The sequence below is a fragment of the Ahaetulla prasina genome, chromosome 1 (assembly GCF_028640845.1).
Source record: "Ahaetulla prasina isolate Xishuangbanna chromosome 1, ASM2864084v1, whole genome shotgun sequence".
In the NCBI taxonomy this organism is placed as follows: Eukaryota; Metazoa; Chordata; class Lepidosauria; order Squamata; family Colubridae; genus Ahaetulla; species Ahaetulla prasina.
The window spans coordinates 132,763,603-132,776,234 of record NC_080539.1 but is presented as its reverse complement, the minus strand read 5'-3'; the positions used below and the strand labels follow the sequence as shown (position 1 = coordinate 132,776,234).

Below are 12,632 nucleotides of genomic sequence, written 5' to 3'. Positions count from 1 at the left end.
AAAATAGCCATAAGTTACTTTCGTACAATGCCACCGTACTTCAGACGGTCACTAAACCAAAGGTGGTAAGTTGAGGATTACCTCTACTGCTTTGAAGTCCCCAGCAAGAATTCAAATTCCCTTATTGGTTAAACTCTCCAAGCAGGAGAAAGAAGAAAGAAGAATATGTGTTCACTATCATACCTACTTAGTTCTCAGAAAAAGCATGGCAAACACTCCTGGAGAAGGGCTCTGCTCTCTGATTAAGCAGCAGAGCAGAAGGAACAGAACAGGTAGCAAGAGAGGATATAGAGAAATAGAGACAGTGGGGGGGGGGGAAGGGCGGGGAGAAGCAGATCTGAGTGGGTAACTGCACCAAGGGATGCAGTGAATGAAGTTTCAATTTTGGAAGTGGGGAAATACTTCCTCTTGGATCAAGCTTGCCTGCGCCCTGCTCCCCTGCCAAATGTCAAGTGAGGCAAATCAGAGACAGTTGCTGGACTGCCAATACCTTGTGTGTGCTCTAATCATTTACAGATACCATCAAATAAATCAGACCTATTGTACTGTTTCCATGCAAAGCTTCAACACAGTTGTCAAAAATCATGAGGTTTAGAAACATGCCTTTTACATGCAAGGCAGGGGCGGGTTTCAAAGCCTGTCGCTACTGGTTTGTTCGTGGGTGCACACACGTGAGCACACACATGCAACACTTGTGCGCATGTGGAGACGCGTCCGAGCAGGTGGATGGAGCCTCCCACCACTGTAGCTACTGGTTTTCCCGAATCAGGGTGAACCGGTAGCAACCCACCACTGATGCAAGGAGAAGGAACAGGGTGGCATCTTGGGTACAACTACATCTTAGGAAAGAGAAGGATAATTGGCCCTTCTAGTCAACATAGCCAATGAAGAAAGCTATGCTTATTTTGATATTTGTGGAATTGGTGTCTTTTACACTGCTGGGCTTTTGGGAGAATTGTGTTCCACCATCAGACATGAACTTTAAATTCTTTTGTAACTATTTCATAACATCTTTCAATTATTTTCAAGTCATTGACAAATGAAACCAAAAGAACAAGGGAAGAAGAATCATACAGGCATTTTGGAAACAGCTTTTTAAAAATCTAAATTACAATCACATTAAATTTATTTGTGGAATATTCGTATCATTATTTAATTTTAGTCTTTTAAAACCACAAAAGAAATTAAATATTTTTTCTATATCCAGGGTCTGGGTCCCACTGATCCTCCAAGAAATCTGAATATCTCAAAAGAAAATTTATGCAGATCCTACTTACAGAAATGCCTTACTGTCACACCCACTTATTTCTGGCTCCTTTAGGTCAACTGTATAGGGCCGCCATTTAAGGAAAACCATTCATGCTATCACTCGCTGCTTTGTGTTTAATCAATTTCCCTCCACCGCTCTCCAATGTGTATAGACATGCCAGAAAGCATGTTTTTTTTCTCCACAAACACACACACATACGCACACACTGGTATGTGTGCACAGCGAAAGAACAAAATTTAGCTAGCAATCACATTAGCAGAAGAAAAGGCAACTCCTTATGAGGGCCTTTGGATGGCCAATGAAACCATGCCTGAATTAGAGGGTGAGGTCAAAGTACTATCTAACTTCAGGGAATATATTATACAGTAGTCACATGAAATTTCAAACACATCAACAATAGCAATAGCACTTAGACATATACCGCTTTACAGTACTTTACAGCCCTCTCTAAGAGGTTTACAGAGTCAGCCTATTGCTCCCAACAATTTGGGTCCTCATTTTACCCACCTTGGAAGGATGGAAAGCTAAGTCAGCCTTGAGCCTGGTGAGATTTGAACTGCCAAATTGCAGGCAGCCGGCAGCCAGTAGAAGTAACCTGCAGTACTGCACTCTAACCACTGTGTCACCACAGCTCAACAAAGTGCTTGATTCAGAAATAAGTCTTCTTGTGAGGAAGTATTCCCTCAAGGTGGCATTCATTTTCCTGTGGTTAAACTCTTACATAGTTCTAGCTTTAAAATCTTTCATTCCCATCAGTTACAGCTGAATTTCTCTTGTTTCTTACCAGCCTAATCCTTGACATCGGGACTTGTCCTACTTGTACAATGATACAAATAAGGTCCAGTAGTCTCTCTTGTCTTAAAAAAAGGTTGTCACCATCTAGGTCCCAGCCAATGAATTCCCAACTCCATTCTTAGTTGTCCAATTGTTTAACTAATATTTATGTTGGCAGAATCCAATGACAGCTGGAAGGTAACCAAACATCTGTTGTTTCACCATCTATTATGTTGGAGGTGCAGCCAGATGACCATTAAGGTCTGGAGTCAAAGTGGTATTAATCGGCCATTTAAAGCTGATGAAGGTCTGCTCCCTCCCCCTTCAGTCTCTGCTCAGCCAAACTTACCTCTATTCTGTTGCCCCTCTAAAAACCAAACCTGGTAATGTTAGTTAAATGGTCTATTAGGAGAAGCCTAAAGATGGTGGAGAGAATGCTAAAACTGCAGCACCATGACAGGTAGATATCTTTCCAATCAGTTAACATGCACAAGAGAGTAAAACTGATGGAATGAACCAATCATTTTGCTTATCTTGTGTTACGGGTGCAAAATCAGGACAGCATCTTTTGTGTTAGCCTTGTGAGACGATTCATATGAGAAGCACAACGAGAAGCACTAGCTCTATCTTTATCATGAGGTTATATTAACAGAATCTTGCAAGACTGAAGGTATTCCTCCCTCCCTTCCTTTTTGCTCTCACAAAAAGTGGGGAGGATCCATTCTGAAATTCTTTCACCACCTGTCTTCCTCCAGTCTAAAATCTTGGTTAGCAGAACATTGTCTAGGTGGGGGCTCTTCCTCCCACATATCATTACCTCTGGCAGTGAAAGAGCAAAAATAATAATTAGTAAAATAGTAATTAGCTTCTTTGAACTTGCTACTGCGGAGTGATTTCTACAGGAAAATAGATACAATGGTTTGTAATATGTGCCCTGGAACTGCATACATGCTAAGATTTCAGAATCAGGAACAGGATTATCTCTCTAACCCTAAAGGAAGAGTTGTGGCAACATAGGATGTCAGTAACAAAGGCTGAAGACATGCTTGCCCTGTGAGAACAAAACTTCCCTTAAGTCCAAATCAAGAAATATTCTTAGATAATTTCTGACAGCTAACTGGGTACGAAGGACTTTTTGCCACTGTGGGAGCTTTCTTCAAATTAAGAAATATAGAATAACAGAATTGGAAGGGACCTTGGAGGTCTTTTAGTCCAACACCCTGCTTAAGCAGGAGATCCTATACAATTCTGGACAAATAGCTGTCTAGTCTCTTCTTAAAACACCTCCAGTTCTGGAGCACCCACAACTTCTGGAGGTAAGTCGGTGATTAACTGTTCTAACTGTCAGGAAATTTCTCTTTAGTTCTATGTTGGTCCTCTCCTTGATTAATTTCCATCCATTGTGTCTTGTCCTGCCCTTAGATGTTTTGGAGAATAGACTGGCCCCCTCTTCTGTGTGACTACCTTCTTATATTGGAAGACTGCTATCACGTCACCTCTTCATTAGACAATGCTATGTTATTATTATATTAATTACATTACATTATTATTAACATATTACATTAATAACAACAACAACAACAGAGTTGGAAGGGTCCTTGGAGGTCTTCTAGTCCAACCCCCTACCCAGGCAGAAAACCCTACGCCACAAATGCATCTAATTAATAAGCGAGATAGCTGTGGCTAACTATTGGCAAGCAAGAATGCTTATTCTTTGAAAAGCTGCATTTTATAACTGATGTAGGTCTACGGCAGCAGATATGGCTGCATTCTGTTTCAAACCTGCAATATTAATTGAATGTAATTATTGGCGTGGTTCACACAATAACTAATCTTGGTCTTGGGTTCGTCAAACCTTACTAACTTTCACACTAAGATGATGTAAACCAAATCTTGCATAATGCATTAGATCAGCCAGTCGGAGGGGGTAATGCTCAGATAGTTTTGAAAGTTAGTGAATGGCTATAAATATTAATATATTTTTAGAAATCATAGCACAGAGATAGTTTACTTTTGGCTTGTATTTCCTGCTATATTAGGTCACATGTTTATCTTCCGAAGTTTTAAATCTGTGTCAGATGGAATAAAGAAGCGAGACAAACAATAGTTTTCAAAAAAAAACACCAACCTTTCCAGTTTTTCCTAAGCACATTTAAACAACTGTTAGCATCAGTGGAAAATACTGTAGCCAACCCTCCCCAGTCAATCAGGCTTAGCAACAGTTATCTCAGCCTTGGTTACGTCCCATCTTGACTACTGTTCCATGCTTTATATGGTATGGAAACTGCATTTGGTTTAAAATGTAGCAGGCAGGCTGGCAATTGGTGCAAGATAATGAAAGCTCTGCACTAATGAGCACAATTTAGTATGCTGGCATTGGTCTTTGCAGTCATACGCGAACAAGAACTTAGGGATCACTTTTGTCAATTGGTCACTTACTTAAACCAGTGGCAGAAGTCTTTCAGAAGATCTTCCCAACTTCTAGAAACTTGTTAAACACTTACCACCATACACATCAGTGATGGATTTCAATTTTTGTTACTACCGGTTCTGTGGGTGTGGCTTGGTAGGTGTGGCATGGCTTGGTGGGCGTAGCAGGGGAAGGATATTGTAAAATCTCTATTCCCACCCCACTCCGGGGGAAGGTAACTGCAAACCCCCCATTTCCTCCCAATCAGCTGGCAGCTCCCAATCAGAGGCAGAGAATAAATGGGGGTGGGGCCAGTCAGAATTTTTACTACCGGTTCTCCGAACTACTCAAAATTTCTGCTACCGGTTCTCCAGAACTAGTCAGAACCTGCTGAAACCCACCTTTGACACACATATATGCACACTCACACGCGCACACACAAAACCATAGACAAGGGTCTTTTGTGGAGGCCCAGGGAGATTTTGTTGGTCTCCACTTTCCTATTACTGAGGAAAATAGCCTCATCTCTTTCACTGCATTTTTATTTGCTGGTTGAATTATTAGGATTTTAAAAATGCCAATCTGAATTTTTTTATTTCATTCTTATGTGTTATAATTTGTATTTTTTAATTACTGTAACTCACTGCAAACATTTATGGCCAAAAATGTGGAATACAATTTAAATAAACGAATCAATATTGCATGTTGAGCCAGGCTGTTGGAACTGCTCAAACATTCTTCACATTTCCTTCAATCCAGTCCTGTCCAATGCTAAAATCGCTGAGCATTGTTAGATTTACAGTATTGAATAAGCTTCCATTAAAGAAATCCACAGACATAGCCTAACACTTAGCTCTCTTTATATGCAAAACTCTATCAAATCTGCGTGTCCAGTAATACGTTCCTTATTCATGTTGCATCAAAGTTGAACGATTTTATCTATTACATTCTAATTTGTCTTCTTTTCAAAGTATTTAACCTGTCTCTATTAGCCACTGCAAGTTCTCGCTGATAGGAAGTAGGGCTAGTGTCTATTCATAAAAGTTATATAGAATTCAGAACTTGCTGGGAAATACTTTTGCTGTGGAATAAGCTTTAAAACTAAAGGGTAAATTCTAGCAAAATCAAACAATTGGCAGATACAAAGTGAAGAGGGTCCTTGAGCAATGCACATAGCCATTTAAGTATAGGATTGGGATCTACAGAAAGTAATGTGGAAACCTGTAGCAATGCTAATATTAAAGGAAGTTCTTTTAACTTCCAGCATATATTGCAAAATACTGAGTGACAAATGGAAAAAACATGCTACAGACACCTTGCAAGCAAGTTGCTACAGCTTTTCATCTGAGTTTCTCAAGGATCAGGGGACATCAGAAATTCTAAACATGTTTGTGGTATAAGCATATCTCCTGAAGTTTTCAAAGAGATGTAAATAATGTTGGCATTTGTTTTCAGAAGAAGTATGGAAGAAATGCCATGATGGTATTATTATTATACAGAGATATTCTGATTAATATATTTAGCAAGGATTCTAGAAATGATATTTGAAGGAATTCTTCATTTGAGAGTCCATCCAACCTAATAATTTTTTCACCTTTTAAAAAAGGAGAAAAGAGAGAATAACAAGTTGACAGAAAAAAAATACTGAAAGATCCTTCAATGTTCATGGATGCCTCAAATTCCTGATAGATCTCAAAGCCTCCAGGATTTTGTCTTTAGGTCTTCTTGCTGGGAGGCAATAGATACAATATATCTTACCAGCAGATGTTTTGGTAACTGCAGTTGGGTAGTTGGTACCATTCCCTTGAGCAGGGGTGAAATCTAGCAGGTTCTGACAGGTTCTGGAGAACCGGTAGCGGAAATTTTGAGTAGTTCGGAGAACTGGTAGAGGAAATTTTGAGTAGTTCAGAAAACTGGCAAATATGACCTCTGGCTGGCCCCAGAGTGGGGTGGGAATAGAGATTTTGCATTATCCTTCCCCCAGGAGTGGGGAATGAATGGGGATTTTGCAGTATCCTTCCCCTGGAGTGGGGTGGGAATGGAGATTTTGCAGTATCCTTCCCCATCACGCCCACCAAGCCATGCCACACCCACCAAGCCACACCCAAAAAAACCAGTAGTAAAAAAATTTGGGTTTCACCACTGCCCCTAAATTACACCACTGTTGCATGAGCCACAGTAGCTCTGAGGTACCATTCAAGGTGCTGGTTATCACTTTTTAAGGCTTACATAGCAAAAGGCCAGGATATTTGAGTGATTACCTTTGGTGCGGATGCTACCTGATCCTTTCCATAAATTATGTCATTTGCTGGACCTCAGAGGTATGCTTTCTCTTATTCCCTTGGGAATAACCTCTAATCTGAGATTTGAGAGGCTCCTACCTTCTGAAAGGCTATGATGACTTGGTTCTTCCCCAAGCATTGGGGGCGAGTCATGAGGGTAAGAATTTGGTCAGTCTGAAGCCTAGTGGGAAGGGTTGTCCTATTTTTATTCTGATTTTTTTATATTAGTGAGAAACCTAGGACCTCTGGGTGAGAGGTTTAATCTAGATTGCAGAAAATATGACTTCTGTAACAGAATCATCAGTGCTTGGAATACTTTACCTGACTCTGTGGTCTCTTCCCATAATCCTAAAAGCTTTAACCAAAAACTATCTACTATTGACCTCACCCCATTCCTAAGAGGACCATAAGGGGCGTGCATAAGCACACAAACGTGCCTACCGTTCCTGTCCTATTGTTCTTCTTTTCTTCTTCCTATATATATATATACCTCCTAATATTTACTCAATATATATGTTTATATACTATATAATATTTTTGTATGATGTTGTGACAAAATAAATAAATAAATTGATAGATAGGTAGGCAGCCATGTAAATTCTCAAAAGTAAAAAAAAATCTCACCTTCATAGCTATAGAGCAGCCAATAATAATGAATGTTTTCCAAAGAATAAAATAGCAACCGTCACCTTCTGTAATTCCATTTATAGAGTAGAAGAAACTATTCCTTTCAGGAGAAGAGGCAGTGGTTATGTCCATACAACTCACTAACTCTGACTGAACTGAGCCACGGTTTATTGAAATACAAAGGCTCCAATGAAAATGTTTATTTACTTATCAAATTTATTGACTGCCCATCTTACAGTGGGGTAAGTACTCCAGTGGTGACAGATAATAGTTTCTAGAATAATAGTCTAGATTAGTCTGACAAACAAGCTGCTTAAAAATCTGGAATATATGGGATTTGTAACTGACACAAGACGTTAGCTTATAATAATGGGTAAAAAGAAAGAACAGGAGAATGTAGCAGGCTGACCAGAGAACTAAATCTTCAAGCTTTTTTTTTGTTCACTGTTGCTTCATCAATTTCTTTGAGGCTGCTGATTTTATTTATTTTTTTAAAAAAAAGTATTTCAAAACACAAATGGTTTTCTCTGCAACAACATGATGGGAAAGTTGAGTGGGTACAGTTAAGCCTACCAAGCTTGAGAAGATAAATTATGTAATAATTGCCATTATTGAGGTTAATGCTTTGACAGGAAGTAATGACCGTGGGAAATGAAATCACCAGAAACAAACATCTGGTTAGGGTGGCAACTTGACATGGTTTGAAATAAATATTATAAACCGGGAAGTCCAAAATGTTGCCCTTGATGTACCTGGAGTAATAGAAAGCAGTTATGCCTACGATCTTACTAATCAGATGTAGGATTTGAAAAAAATTCTGAAGAATGCGCAGAAGTTAGAAGAAGAAAGTCCTGGCAAAATTATTTTACCAGCCATTCAAGAACAGAAGAATCATCACAGAAGACATTTTATTGGGCATGGAACAATCCCAAAAGAGACCCTAAACTATAATTCAGAGTTGAATTCTTTCATCAGCAATATATTATACCTTCTACTTTCCTGTAAAAAAATATTTGAGATGGAAATTTTTGAAAAATATATGATATTTCAAAACTCTCCCTATATCCTAACAATGCAGGGGAGGAGAGACAGTGTGGATATATGATGATATGCACAATATTGATGCAAATAGTTTAGCTAATGACCTGAAAGATTTTTAAATATATATTTCAGCAGTATCAACTTAAAAGGTTGGTCTGGAACATATAAACACGTAAGATGAGCACCTATTTCCACAAATGCTTTTGTTGAATTCTTTTAATGCTTCCCGTAACACATATTAGTGGAGAATGCATCTTTTCAGATGAAATTAAAAATATATCTATGGTTCATAAACACTCAGAAGAGACTGGCTGGCTTCATAAGCGTTTCACTAAATTGAAAGCTACTATGGACCATCAGAAATCATTTAGGACTTTTATACTAAGGAAGCCCAGAAAGGATAAATTTGATTATTCAAGTGGCTATATCAGTGTTTACTATGCAGGCAAGAAATGTTCCAAGTGTTGAAATGATTACAATGATTGAAGAAGTATTTAAAATGTTTAATTCTCTTCTATTGATGTAGATACTAGACTAGTACCATGAGTAGACGTGGGCAGGGAAAGACAGAAACCAGTTATTTCATTGCTGTGGGCCAAGGGAAAAGATGTAGGAGCATCATTTGAGTTTCCTGCTTTAGGTGCCTCTATCTATCTATCTATCTATCTATCTATCTATCTATCTATCTATCTATCTATCTATCAATAATCCATCTATCATTATCATCTAAATTACGTAAAGCTGCTTGACTCCATAACAACTCTGGGCAGCATTCAACATTTTAAAAAAAGCAGGGAACAATTAAATGAAACCCTCCCTGTTTTCTATTTAATTTTCTTTTTGTTGCATCCTGGCTTTCTTTCCATTAGACATTATCGAATCTTTAATTCTCATCAGTATTAAGAAGAAAATGATATTGTGGTGGTTTGTCACTGATGTACTGGTGACTGTAAATAATATATTCATATATTTCATTACTAACGCCACTGAATTGGCAAGAGTCTTTGCATTGGGACCAGAGATTGATTCTTCTTTGGAACAGGGGCAGATTGCAAAAATAATATATTCTCCAAAATGGATTGAAGATACCAGAAATCCAAGATCCTTGGAAGATGGTGCTGATTCTAAATAGGAAATTCATAAATTTCTAGAACATAGGTAACCTATTTTTCTCTATCTCATTCTTGAGGTTCAATCTAATTTTTTCCATTACTATGTCAGTAGTTATGTCAAGTTAATTAGTTACTAATATCAAAGACATGTGATTAGTGACATAATCACATTTTGTACTTGTCAAATGCCTTTCGCCAATCTACCCAGAGGCTGGTTCCCTTGTATTCCATTAACCTTACTTCAAAGTAATCAGTTAGAATAAGATTGGCCTTTATTTCTGAATAGAAATTATAGAAGTGTGCTGCTAGTCACTCTGTATTCCAGCTAGATAGGCTTATTTCTTTAAATACTGAATGAAAGCAATACATTTCCATCTTCCTTGTTTTGGCACTGATCAGAACTAGAAATATGAAAGAAGACCTAGTGATTGCATTCTTGTAACACTAACATATCATGCTGGCATTCCACTTGAATACTTTTTGTCATCAGATTTAGTAAGCCTCTTTGCAAGCCTTTTTCTCCAATAAATTATGTATTGCTTTTATTTATGCATTTGTTGCCATAACTACTTTTTGATTCAAGTCTAAACTAAAAGTCTAATCACTATTTATTTTATTATTTCATTTGAGATGTTTGCCTGCCCTGCCTTACTAATGTTTCCGAGTCATTTTATAAAAGCATACAAGGTTTCCTATCCATCCCTCTTCTACTGGATTTTATAGCGAATTATCCACTGTGTGTAAATTACTTGCAGATGAATGCCTTTTGATAGGAATATTTCCAAGACACTCACAAATAAGTTGAGAGACTAACAGAGGGAAGGGGAGAGGGTCAGGGAAGGATGAACTATCATTTTTCCATGAAGATATATTTAAGTTTTACAAATATTGGTTGTCATTGCTTTATTTCAGAATGATCTTGTATATGAGTGCCAAGGGAGCAGGCTCTTGGAGTGGTATGCATGATAAACATTCAGATGGTAATTTAATATGATAGAGATTTTTTTTTATCTGATGAGACAACCATCAGAGAGGCAAAATAAAACGTAGTTAATTCTACAGAAGTACAAACAAAAAAAAGAGAGAAAAGAAATAAGAAACAAGGCACAAGATTAATTCAGAGGATTACTACATCCCTATTTTTTTCTTATTTATCATACTGATTTCATTCCTAGGTTTCCTAACTATGAGGATGTTTTTAAAAAGATAGTTAAAAAGAGGGGAAAGAGTGAATCCTCTATGTATATATCCCTGGGAGTTCTTTTGGAGGGAGGGACATTAAGATCTTTTCTGACAGCATGCAGTTTTCCACAGTCAGGCATCACTCTTTCTCATCTTGTTTTTGTCTCCTATCTCCTGTCATTATGTCTCCAGTTCTGTTTTTAGACCGTTGCCCTTAGCCCAGCAAGTTCAGCGGAGAGCTCTGAAGGTGATGATTTCTCTATATTGCTAAAAGCAAAAGAAAGCCTGTCTTGTCTCTTTCTCTTTTCTCAACTTTTCAAACTAGACAGAACATTTAAGAACAGAAGGCAAACAGATTGGGGTCAGGACAGGGGTGTTAAAAAGAACCAGGGAGCCATTTTTAAGGAAGAAAACAAACAAACCAATCATTTGGGAGGGAAGGTGGGAGAGAAATATCAGTTAAGTCTTACCTTCCAGCTGAAAACAGGCACTTAGATGCCAGTTCTGTAGAAGGATGTGTGTTCCTGGAAGACCATGTGTGTTACATGACCAAGATTGAAAAGTATCCAGGCCCAGAAAAGTACTGGGCAAATTTTAATCTTTCTTCTCTTTCTTGATCTACCAGGGACTGAAGTCATGCAGGAAACAGAGAAACAGAGAGCCGAAGAGGAACGTAGTTCCTGTTCTGAGAGATACTGGTCAGAAGAAAGAGGAGCTACAAATGCTCTCTTAGGTTTCACCCAGGCTTTTGTTTAGAAAGGCTTCTTCTCCTGGTTGGTTTGCCCCCACCCACAACTGTTGCTCTGTGGGAGCTGAGCTTTGGCAGTGAAGTTCTGAGATTGCATTTCCACTCTCCTGGGCTCCTTGCAGGCTGCTGAGAGCAATAACTTTGTGGAGCTGAGCTCGCTGGTGCTATATTTATCCAGTGTTCTCAGCAAGTCAAGCCTGTCAACAGCTGAGAAGTTTGGAGCAGGCTCTGCCTGGCTCCTCAGCTGCCGAGCTATCAGTGGATATGGAACTGTGTTGCTCAGTGGCTCACCTCAGTATAGGCAAAGGAAGCGTTTTTCGCGCTCTCTAAGCAAAATTTTCCTGTGACTATAAACAATCAGCATAGATGGAGAGTTACTATGGAGCTGAGGAGAGAATGAGACATAGAGCAGGGCCTTGTTTGTAGGCACAATTTTTCAGGCTGGAAAATCTGGACTGTTGTAGGAAAACAATATAATACAGATGGTAGATCTGGAATGTTCCTGGGATCTTGTGGATTAGCAGGAAGGTAAATATGTTAGGGCTTATATTGTACTTTCTCTGTATTTCTTCTCTTAAATTAGCAGAAAACTTGGATACCAATTTTCAGTACTCAAGCTCAGAGATGGTCAAGTGGGGATCTAAAATTCCCATAAAAAGGAGTTTGAAGGTTTAATGCATTTCTAACGACTATTCATTGCCCATTTCCCCTATGGGAACATCATCCGACCTTATATTTCTTTGTTCAATATTACTTTCCCTCCCAATTCTGTGCTGCCAAAATCTATTCTGCAGATTTGGAAGTGGGAGCTGGGTGATTAAGGAAAAGAAATAATTCCCTTTCTGACTTGCACTTCAGTCAACAAAACAAATGACTGGATTTCATTTAACATTTCAAAAAAGAACTACCATCCACTTAATCATTGTCATATTTATTCTTACTTTAATTGAATTTTTTTAAAAAATCAGAAAACTAAATCTTTGAAAGGTCAGTGGTATTCACTAGGAGAAAATGTGACACATGAAGAGCATGTTTAAATCAGTTTGCCTATTGTGAAGCAAATAAAATTGGTGCATTACATGTTAACCAGGCATCTGTGAGGTAGCTTGGCATTTTAGCAGATCATTTACATAATCCGCTACTATGACAAACCAATCTTAATCAGCTTCTATGAAAAACCAATCTG

General features: G+C 38.4%; 1 protein-coding gene across 4 annotated transcripts in view; it reads right to left on the bottom strand.

Annotated features, from left to right (window-relative positions):
* FILIP1 (filamin A interacting protein 1) overlaps nt 1–11,684 on the bottom strand; it is a 91,105-nt gene extending 79,421 nt beyond the window's left edge. For 2 of the 4 annotated variants that reach the window (XM_058176130.1, XM_058176140.1), the window contains exon 1: nt 11,169–11,684. The gene's annotated coding sequence lies outside the window, so the exon portion shown is untranslated. The remainder of the gene's footprint in view (nt 1–11,168) is intronic. The other 2 variants (XM_058176150.1, XM_058176158.1) reach the window with 2 other exon arrangements.
* Between the last annotated feature and the right edge of the window lie 948 nt (nt 11,685–12,632).